We start from the raw sequence: 12,139 nt of genomic DNA, 5'->3' as shown, positions 1-12,139 counted from the left end.
ACGCTGAAATTCATACCAGGCAAGAAGAACTTCTTGGCAGACGCCCTTTCCCGACGGCCACAGGACGACACACAAGCCTCCGACATCGTGGGGACAGTATGGACCGAGAAACAGCTGGGCTGCCCAGCTGTCACGCGTAGCCAGACAAGGAATCAGCGCACGCCAGCATGAACGGCAGGGAGCGATCAGAGCCGGCGTTCAATTTCACCGAACTGGCAACAAAGACTCACACAAGCACTACAGACAGATACATGGTTGCAAAACAACCGACACCATGTATCTTTTAAAGACAGCATCGCCTGGAAAGGGAAAGCCTTGTACGTGCCCGAATCACTGTGGGGGGAGATCTTACATAGATCGCACGATGACAAATCTGCAGGGCATTTTGGGTTCGTAAAAACCCTTCACCTAACGAGGAGGCAATTTTGGTGGCCAAACCTCAGAAAAGATGTAAAAGACTACGTGGCCAACTGCCCCACATGTGCCACCACCAAACAGAAAGGGGAGAAACCCCAAGGGCTGCTGCAGCCAGTAGCCAGCCCCTCCCGCCCATGGGAAGAAATTTCCATGGATTTCATTGTGGACCTTCCACCCAGCCAAAGAAAAACAGTGATATGGGTGGTAAAAGACTATTTCTCAAAACAGGCACACTTCATCCCGTGCGCAACTATCCCCTCCGCACAACAACTGGCACGTTTGTTCCTAACACACATATACAGGATCCACGGCGCCCCCTACAGGTTGGTGTCCGACAGAGGCACACAGTTCAGGTCAAAGTTTTGGCGGGAATTTTTAAAACTAATCGGAACCAAGCAAGCACTGTCCACTGCGTGGCATCCACACACGGACGGATCTACAGAGATCCTAAACTCAACACTTGAACAGTTCCTGAGGGCATTCATAAATTACCAACAAGACAACTGGGTCGACCTACTACCTTTTGCAGAGGTGGCCTATAATAACGCGGTACACCAGAGCACTGGCCACACCCCATTTAAGGTGGTCTATGGAAGGGACTTTGTACCGATACCAGAATTGCCGCAACTTGAAACCCTGCCCTGCTCACCAGACGACTGGGCGGCACAGCTGGCAACAACCTGGCCAATCATCCAAACGGCCCTAGCAGACGCACAAACCACGTACAAAAAATATGTGGACAACCACAGGGCGGAGGCACCGAACTACAAAGTGGGAGATAGGGTCTACCTCTCCACTAAGTTCATAAAGACCTCACAACCCTCGAAGAAATTGGCACTGAAATTCATTGGACCTTTCAAAATCACACAGGTAATCAACCCAGTTACTTTCAAACTGGAACTGCCTTACAACTTGAGACGGGTCCACCCAGTGTTTCATTGTGCACTACTGAAGCCAACAAGCACATCCAAATGGCATACAGAAGAACCTCCGCCCCCACCCATAATGATAGACAACCAACAACATTTTGAAGTAAAAGAAATACTGGACTCAAGAAAGCAAAGAGGTACGCTATAATACCTCATGAAATGGAAACATTTCTCACACCCAGAGTGGGTCCAGGCACGAGACGTCATGGCAAGACAACTAGCAAGACAGTTCCACGAGGCATACCCAGAGAAACCAGCACCATAAGACATCTTTGGGGGGGCAGCATGTCATGACCTCGTTGCAAGGCACAAAGAGCCTCACAACGTAGATCATGATCATTAAGAAATAGAGGAAGGAGATAATCAAACTAGGGATTAACACAAGCACCCAAAAGCACCCACACCCATGGACCCATAGGCAGCTGAAAAGAAGGACGTCAGAGGAACGGAGATAAGCCGCACCTGGTGCCCCGGAGGACACAACCGACGCTGGGAGACAAAGGAAGGCACCGGGAAAACGCCCAGGCAGCCATCAAGGGTCCCATCGAGAGGGATCGGGAAAATGTGGGGTGGGAAGCCCGGGGCAATACAAGAGGGTATAAAAGGGGCACCTCCACACCACCAACCTCGTTCCCGTTTTTAGTTCTGTCAGCTATCATTCCAATAAACCAGAAATCCTTAATACCCATTAAGTGAGTCTGTGTCTTATTGCGAACCGAGGCTGACCCTGACATTGCTTTGCATCAATGGGAAGCATCCATAAATGTCAATAAGGATTGGATTAGATCCACAATTTGTATAGAATCTTGGTGTAACAGCTTATTATTAGAAATGGAGATTCCAGAGAATGTGGAGTCTTTTATAAATCCTTGTACAAATCTAAGTGCTAAAAAAAGAAAACAGGAACATACACACGTGCACAGCCAGAAGGAAGGATGAGAAAGGACATTTTGTAAGTAAAGGCTGCCACATTTTATTTTAAACGCAAGCAAACCAAGGCAGGATGATGATGATGATGATGATGATGATGATGATGATGGTGATGATGATACTGAAATTATATTAGTACACACATCTAGTGATAATTAAAAACCTTCCAGCATTTCTATTATATATTATGTTTTGGTACATTTAATATGTACCAAACTTGAAATCTCACTGGCTTGATACTTGGCAAAAAAAACCACCTTTTCATTCTGCAAGCAAATTAAAATCTGAGTCACCTTTATTTTTAAGCACATGTTTAAAATGCATGGTGCATTTATATATTCTGTTCATAGAACATCCCCATGAAGTAGGCTCAGGGCTGGCTCTAGGCTAAGGCCAAGTAGGCAACGGCTTGGGGGCACAAAATTTTAGGGAGCACCAAATTTGAAAAGACTCCCAAACAACACAATAAAAAAGTGAAAAGCAGTAAGGGCACATTCCGTGAGCCAGCATGCCTTCTCGAGGGTTAAATATAATTTTGCAGAATTGTTGGCATATGACAATAATGGTTGCTGATATAATTACTTACTGTGTAAATAGAGTGAAAATCTCTGAGAAAAGAAAAAAAAATTGTGTAAAATTTTTTTTACACAAAAATTGTGTAAAGCTCAAGAACTCGAAAAAAAAAAGGAACATGAGGGCGCCTTTTTGAAATTCCTAACAAAATTGGAAGATGAGCCAAACCACAAGGGGTGCCAGAATATGACTTTGCCTAGGATGCCAAAATGCCTAGGGCTGGGCCTGGGTAAGCTGACTACTTGAGGTTTTGCTTTTAGGGAACCACCAAGACTAAGAAAGGGGAATATTCACAGCTATTGAACTTAGGTTCATGGATGAGGAAGCACTGAAGTTCTAGTCCAAATCCCACAGGCTATCTTTTGACTACTTCTCGCAGGATAAGAAAAATAGTACCTTGCTCCAGGTGGATGTGAGGAAACACCACAGTCAGACAAAAGAACTGCAATGTTCTTGTATATTCCTAGACCTAGTGCCCCTTTTTTTCACTACTTGTCTTTAGTTCAAAAAAAAAAAAAAGAAAAAGATTGAGAGGAAGTTAATATCTTCTAGCACTGGCAAAGGAATGTGGTGCCTTCTAATGCCTGAACACTCTGTAGCATTCCACTAAATTTCATTTATTCACTTCAATTGATTATGAGGGAAGTATTTGTTACTATGTTCATTTATAAGAAGGTGAAAATAAAATTAAAATATAGCAAGTTTATTTATTTATTTATTTATTTATTTAAATTTATATCACCGCCCATCTCCCCCAATGGGGGACTCTGGGCAGTTTACAATAAAAGTAATAATCAGAATATAAAAACCTAAATTACAATCTAAAAGCATAAATAAGATAATAAATAGAAATGGCCTTTGGCCACTGAAAGTAAGGGTGGGACATTCTAAAACCTATGTTTTCCCAGGTCCTGCTCTGCCATCTGAAGATGCTCAATTTGGGGAGATCAAGAGATACACTTGGTATTGGAATAGATCCTAGAATTGCACTTGAAGTGGTGAGCAGCAAGCAGGTTAAAGAAGTGGGCAGTCAAAACAAAACTTAACTTTGTTATTGATTTAAACTTTATTCAGAAGTTTTAATGAATGATTGCTCCCCCTACATTTAGCAATTTTCTCCTTCTGTCAAACTAGAAATTGCAGGGGGAGGGGCTCCGGGGCTGGTGCACTTCTCTCTTCGTCAAAGAGAGTTGGCCAACTCAGAAAGTGGAAACTGAGAGACGGAGATGAGTAGCAGATTCAGTAGTTCCCCAGTTATTCCCCCCAATTTCCTCATCCATTCCTAACAGTTGAAGGACAGAAATGTGTGTGCAACATTGACACACTTCCCGCTTCCTCTAAGCTGGCTTCTGCCCATGGATGTCCTGTTCAGCAGAGTATGCTCTCCTATTGCCAGTACTGCATGCCAAGGGAATTTTTGGATGAGAAGTATTTTTCACTTTAAGCTGTAAAATATTTTTGGTCTGCTCAAAATAATCTCCCTATTCTGTTTCAAGGGACACCTATTGCTACCTCTCTCATGCTGGTGCAGGAAAGATAGGGAAGAGTGAAAGCTTTTGAAAAATGTGTATTAACAACACTGAACATGATGAGGCACTTTCTCATGAATTGAAAGCAGCTCAAGATCTCTGCGCTCCCATGTTTTGGCAGTGTTGATGAACCGGGCCTTATCACTGCCAGCTCCACTGGGATGAAGATGAAACCTTTCCGGAGCTTCAGGTCATGGAAGGGAAATGGTTGCTTTCTTCCGCAAGGGAGGAGTGCAGAAGAAAGAGCCACGCTACTTTCTTTCCTTCCTTTCCTGTGATTGATTGATTGATTGATTATGTGCCATCAAGTTGCTTTTGACTCCTAGTGACCACATAGATAGATTTTCTCCACGACAAATGGATTTTCTCCATTCTGTTCCTGTAGGGCAGTATTTTTCAAACTTGGCAACTTTAAGATGTGTGGACTTCAGCTCCCAGGATTCCTCTCCCAGCATGGTGGCTGGGGAATCCTGGGAGTTGAAGTCCACACGTCTTAAAGTTGCCAAGTTTGAAAAACACTGCTGTAGGGAAGTGAGATTTTTGTTGCTAATCGATTTGCAGCGTTTCATGGTAGGAGAATGGTTTCCCCACTTTTTTCAGCATTTCAGGTTGGCAGAAGTGAAGACCATCATGGGTTGCCTTCAAACTGCTTCTGAGACTTTGAAAAGAGGAAACAGTGATAGCATGTGGTGGAAGTGCCTTTATTATGTGTTCATTAAATTAGAAGATGTAAATATGCACTTATTGGTATGTTTAGTCCTTTTCCCTTCCCTAAAAAATTCTGTGGTCCCTGATCACAGATTTGGGAAATGCAAAAATAAATTAATCGAAGCCTCCATATCATATCATCATATCATGCAGTATCATATCATTTTATCATATCACATCCTTAAGTGGTAAAAGTCCTGGGGCAAAAACTAGGTACTTCTGTTAAAATGACTTCCTCCTGTGATTCCAGCTTGCTTTGCCAACTTACTTCAATATATTTGACAAGATTTATTTTCACGTTTTAGAAATGAATAATAGTTGGCAGCAATAGAGCAGCATATGGCAAAACATGGCCATTCAGAGCAGAAAACCATATTTCAAGTAATCATTACAACACAATCTGAAACAAGCTATCATTAGAGTTAGAAACGCCATAGCTTAGGTCATCCACTAGCTAGCACTTGATTTTCGCCAAATATTCCTTACCAGAAGTTTTTTTTTTAAAATAAGTAATTTCACATGTTTGTAAACTATTTGCCAACAGAACCCAGCAAAATCAAATGCTAATATACAATATTCCTACCATAAACAAAATAAAGTAAATAATATTGGGGAAAAAAAGTAAAACAAAAATAGCTTATTGCTTTGTAGAAAGGACCCAAGGCACATGCACAGTGCACAAACAGTATATGCATCTCCTGCAAAATTGCAATACAGTTTATCAGAACAAATTGTAATATTGTTTCATTTCCCAATTCTAATTCTGCATATGGTTGCTTAGGGCAAACTACAACTGAAGTTAGATTCATTTTTTTCAACTATAGTTTTAAAACAAGAAATGCAGAACTTTTAGGATACCCAGGACCATAGTTGTTCTTCAAAAGACATGCTAAGGGTTATATTCCTTTAACCAGTTGTGGCCAAGACAAAGACTAAATTTAAATTAATTGAATCTATATTTAAATTACATTACATTAATTAAATACAATTGATACCATTACTCCCCATGTACTTAACCTTATCCTTCTGCCATACTAAAAATTACAATTTGGTTGCAAAGTTTGGAGGTATCAACCCGCCTGTAGCTGGCAAGACCAAGGATGCAAGAATGGCATGGATTTCAGGAAGGTACCTTTAATACTAGACTGGGGTAAATACAGAATCTTGAAAACTGTAATAGTAATTTCCCATCCTCTGTTATAGTAAGATAATTAAGGCAGGGTCCCTTTGAAAGACTTGTTCTCAGATCTCTCAGAGTCTGGACTAAGTTGCCTTTTTGGAGATAATCGTTCAACTGACTTGCCCCCAGCTTTCCCACAGTCTCTCACATTGAGGGGACTACACCACTGTCACACAAATTCTCCTGATCAGGGTTTTTCAAACTGTGTTCCTTGCAACCCCACAATCTTTATCCAGGAAAACACCTCAGTTCCCATGAAAAAACACCCTGGCCACCATTCTATGCATGCCTGCCCTGCCTTCTGCCTGAGCCCTGTCTCCTTTTCCTTCCTCTAGCAAGGTCCAGCAGAAGCTTTCAGCTGGATAGGGCAAAAGCTTCTATCCAAGGGTGATTCCTAATTTGCCTTTTTGTTATGGATAAGCATTAATTAGCAGCAATTAGCACAGGTTTTGTTTTATTGCCAGTTTTCTATCACTAGAGCTTGGCCACTTGTTCAGAGGTTCCAGGAATTTCTTTTTTAAACTGGTTCTGTGGCCGTTCTAGACAGGAGAAAGGTGAAGAGCAAATCAAGGAGGAGAAGCATGGATGAAGTGGGAGGGAGCACTTCCTTCTCTGCACCTATGACCTGTCACTGTCTGTTTTTGGATACGGGTTTAACACTCTCTCCAAAGAAGTCTATGCTTGTGTTCAGAAGTAGCCTGACTGAGAGGTCACAAGTACAGAGTGCCTCTTCACCTGCAGCCTGTTACTTGGCCAACTTGAAAGGTGACTAAACTCTCTGTCCAAGCACCCACCTACCCTTGTCCAATCCATCCCACTACAAATTCAGGAAGGCACTTGCTGGTGGGAGGAAAATGAGTGGGGGGGTGCTGTCATCCATTGGTTTCTTTAATCTTCTGGCTCCATTAAAACTTGACAAGATAAGACCCTTTGTAGCCATTGTTCTTGAGGCAGAATAAGGTTCTGCAATTGGGAAAATGTCACTTATGCTGGCATACTTTTCTGCTGATTCTCAGATGGGAGGATAGCAACTTATTGTGCCTGTGAGAAACAGCCCTTAGTGGGACTTACTCTCATGTTTAGAAATGCAGCCTAAGAACTGTAAAAAGCATTGGGAATGGCAACATGCCACATAATTAATTATTTTCTTTCCTCCATTTTGTAAGCACTTCCTGTCATGAGCACTGATGGCGAGCAGGAGGGGTCCCCTATCCAGGGGGAAAAACGCATGCGTAGTAGCGAGGAGTTGAGCAGTCATTCAAAGAGACACAGAACAGACCCGCCTTGACTTTTGGGGTTTATCTGTATGGGTTTTCCAACGCTTCTTCAGTTTGTTAGGATTTTCTATCTAATGTAGCAGTAATAAAACACTAGAGACTTATTCCTCATCTCAGCGTGGTTCCTGACTGTTAGGACACTTCCCGTCCATTGTTTCTAAATTATGAAGTCCTGAATACGGGATTTGCCTTTTTATGTTTTATGGACTCTATAAAGTATAGCAGCATGGTAGCATCACAGTTAATTATTTGTAAAGTTTCATAATGGCATTTCACCTAGAAATGAGAAATAAGTAAAGAGAGAAAATAGAAAGATTTTATTGAAAAATCAAGGTTCAATCCCATTGTCAGCTACAATGCTGAAGCTTCTCAGGTGGCCTTGAGCAAGCTGCTGTCTCTAGGCCAAATCTACCATGCAGGGTTATCGTAATGCCAAAAATACTGCTTTGAGTTTCTTGGAGGAAAGACAAGTTTAAGATATAGCAAAGAATAAATTAATTAAACACAAAAGATTGCAACTAAGAAATTCTAGAGGATTATATACAGAAACACATTTTGAAATGTTCTGCAAAGAATTCATATTTTTATTTGAATGCTCAATACTACTTAACCTTTCAGAAGACTATTATTATATTTGATTTCTGCCAAAAAATTCAGTACCAAAAAGTCAAGGTGGAAAGCATAGTTCTTCCACAGCCACACTCATTAAAAATAAATCTTGACAACTAAATTATCCAACACTAAAAACCTGCAATGTCATAGTAGTTAGATATGAGTAGCTATTGCTCAGATCACTTCTGGATACAGATCTCTTACTCCTCATGCTCCTCCTGTGCATTTCCTAAATAGACCAATACATGGCAGGTTGCTGCTCCCTAAGTTTGTTTTTTCGCTTGATTCTGTGATGCTGTGGGTCACAGGGCATTAGAATATATTTCCTTCTGTCCAAAACTGGGGAAAAAAACTTCCTGAATTCAGGAACCAATTGAGTGTCCTTAAAATGGGATATGGTTCTATTAACAATTTAATCACTTGCTGTTTTTCTCAGGGGATCTAACTATTGTACAGCAATAGATGCCAAATAGAAGCAGCATGAGAGATGAGCAAGGTTACAAGGAAGGATTATCAGCTTACCAGGGTAAAAATATCTGAAAAACCTTTGAGCTAAAGGAAAATAGCTCTTAGTGATATTCTAAGAAGTACAGCATTTTTTTTAATCTGTTCAATTGTGTCCAATTCTCGAAGACTGCCTGGACAAGTCCCTGCAGTTTTCTTGGCAAGGTTTTTCAGAAGTGGTTTGTCATTGCCTACTTCCTAGGGCTAAGAGAGAGTGACTGGCCCAAGGTCACCAGCTGGCTTTGTGCCTAAGGCGGGACTAGAATTCACAGTTTCCCAGTTTCTAGCCTGGTGCCTTACCCACTATACCCAACAGGCTATCACAGCATATGTTTAGTTAAGGCAAATTCCAGATAAAAGCACACCATTTTGTAAAGATTCAGGACTTGTCTGAAGTGAAGCTGTTGTCCTCTGAGGTAATCTGGATTGGGTTTTTCCTAAAGCTTCAGGGCTAATTCAGAAGGATATAGGAACAGAGCAGACTTTTGCCAATATTCCTAAAAACTAAACAGCTTCTGGTATACACTTCTAGTTACGGCAGCTAGAGTATTTGTGTATTTGGCAAATCTGGCAAATAACTGATTGAAATGATAGGCCTATCTATAATCTGAAACTGTACGTAACCCAACCCATTCCCATCATCCACCTATATACAACTCTCTTCTGGGAGAGTTATTCACCTGTTGAGCAGGAATATATGTATGTATGTATGTATATATTTAGTAGTTATGTTAGAACACTGCCTAGAGCAGCCTTTCTCAACCTTTTGACCCCAGAGGAACCCTTGAAATATTTTTCAGGCCTTGGGGAACCCCTGCACATTCAGGCTCAAATATAGGCCAGAAGTTACAAAACTATTATATTCGTTTCATGTGTAGGCCTGTATATATGCATCAACAGTGTTCTTAAACTAAAAATAAAGAATGAAACTTACCTCTTTAAGGTGAAATTGCTGGAATTTGAAATAATTTTTAAAATAAATTGTGATCTCCCAGGGAACCCCTAGTGACCTCTCGTGGAACCCTAGAGTGCCACAGAACCCTGGTTGAGAAACCCTGTCCTAAGGGAAATACAGAAAAAAATAGAAAAGTAGAAGGAAAAAAGAAAAGGTATTTACAGTTAGATTAAATTATCAAGGTAACATTAGATCAGTGCTGCATATTAAAGTTACTTGTATTGATCTGAGATTTCAAAACCATTATTAAGCTCTTTGGTGGTAGAACCTGTCAGGTTTTATACACTGTGTGGCAGTCCTTGCATGGTATTGGAATAAGAGGGTAAAGGCTACTCCTATAGATCCTATAGATCATGTTTCTCAACCTTGGCAACTTTAAGATATGTGGACTTCAGCTCCCAGGATTCCCCAGTCAGCCATGAGGTCCACATGTCTTAAAGTTGCCAAGGTTGAGAAACACTGCTCTAGATGACTCTGGATGACTGTCTTTTTCATGGGTGACAAAAACCTTGCTGTTAGAGAAAAGCAGAAAAGGGCCATCTCAGCATGTGATTGTGCCATGCTAAGGGTGAAAGCAGGGAGAAGCCCATTGGGGTTCTTTGCCTCTATAAAAATGATTGTTGTCCTATTAGCTTATTTTTACCAAAGGAGAAAAGCCACATATTGCAATTCTCCTTCTGTGAGAGGGACTCCCTGCTTGCTGACTCAAAGTGAAGAACATATTTTATACTCCAAGAATATTATCTTTTTCAATATGGTAGTTAAGGAAATGCTAGCTGTTTTAGACTATAATGAAAATGTGTGCCTGAAACATCAGAGAGGTATTAATTACAGTGCTATTTTCTGAAGGTTTTTTTTTACTGAATTCCATGTGGCTAGAGACACATCTTGAAAAAGTTATTTAGATGCTAGAGCATTATAAAAGGAGAAAGAGAGAAAGAGGAGAGAGAATGCCTTTTAGCAGAGGATTAACTACAACCAGTTTCACTCACCCATCTGAAATGGCTCTTCTCGAAGGAAGTGACTTCTGGATAGTCCTGAATACAGAGATTTTTTTTGAGAAATTTCTAAACAAAATTTTGCTTTTTGTAAAAAGCAAAACAGGAGGACAGAAACAATAAATAAATGAATAATGGCATCCTTTTGAAATTATGCTTCCACTAAAAAAAAAACCCTTTAAAATGTTATAATGGTCAGGACATCCAAATATTCAAGGGAGCCATTGTTCTAGGAAGACTCAAATGATTTTTCAGATGGGTCATATAAGCAGCTAGGATTTGTTGGATGAAATATAGCAATGTCTGGCTGTAGTAGCTAACATGAAAACTTAGTTATTTTATTTCTTAGTCTATATGAGTTGCTGGTGGTGCTGAGCAAATGGTATCATAGCAAATACATCTCCAGCACTTACAAACTGGCTCAGCATTTCAGCTAATTTGATTTCCACACAAAAAAGATTGGAAGGGAATACTCTTTTCCAGATTTCATCTTGCTAGCATGCTCTTACAGGCCTATTAACAATTTTATTGTATTTGGTTTGTATTTAAACTTCAGCCAGGTAATCTTGTCTCAGGCAAGAACCATCAGGACGAAGAACTGCATCAGAATTAAAAACTAATAATCAAATGTTGTGTCTTGACGAACTCTTGTAAAGTAATGATGATCACACTTAAGCAGGAGTCAGGTTTCTTGGCCATCCTGCACTGTGTGGGAAATGCCTTCATGGGTGAAGAAGGAGGAGGAGGAGGGGAAGGGGAACTTGGAAATTTTCCCCTATATTCTTAATTTGCAGTTATACTGAAATTGTCTTCGCTAATGGTTTTCTTTTTTCTTTTTAAAGACTTTATTAAATTTCAGATAAAGATAAAAGATACAGAAAAACCAAGAACTACAAAAAAAAAGAAGTAAAGAAGTGTGAAAACAGAAGAGAATTTTTTAAAAAATACTATAGATTACAAAAAGAAGTGACTTCTGATTTTAAACATCAAGGATATACAGAAATTTTCCATAATCAATCCCTTACTCTATATTAAACCAAAATCACATTATTTCTATAAGTCAACCCCTTAACACAATTATAAAAATCACTAAATACCATTGGTCCCTCCCCTTATATTAAAAGAAAAGAAAAAGTATAAATCACCTAATCAACGTCCCCACCCCCAGAATAACAATTAGTTAATTATTCCCTTCCTACTACTATTTTATACCTATTCCTGTCTACCGTAATAAAGATCAAAAGTAAAAAAGAGCATCTAAATTGTCTGCCATTATAATTAATAATGCAACAAACATGAATTAATATTAATTTTTAAAGAAAAAAATTAATAATCTTAATCCATTAATGATAAGTAAAATCATCCAAAGACAAAAGACCATCCAGATAAATATTTTTAGCCCCTTAACCCACTTCAAAATAGACTAAAACATTTACATATCCCCATAATAAACACTTTATTTTTCTTTATTTTCTTAAAGAAATCAAACAGCCCAACTGCTCCCTTCACAGACTTCTGTTCAAAAAA

This window comes from Candoia aspera, chromosome 5 (genome assembly GCF_035149785.1).
Source record: "Candoia aspera isolate rCanAsp1 chromosome 5, rCanAsp1.hap2, whole genome shotgun sequence".
NCBI classification, from domain to species: domain Eukaryota; kingdom Metazoa; phylum Chordata; class Lepidosauria; order Squamata; family Boidae; genus Candoia; species Candoia aspera.
The sequence above is the reverse complement of the archived record's forward strand: the minus strand, read 5'-3'. Positions refer to the sequence as shown.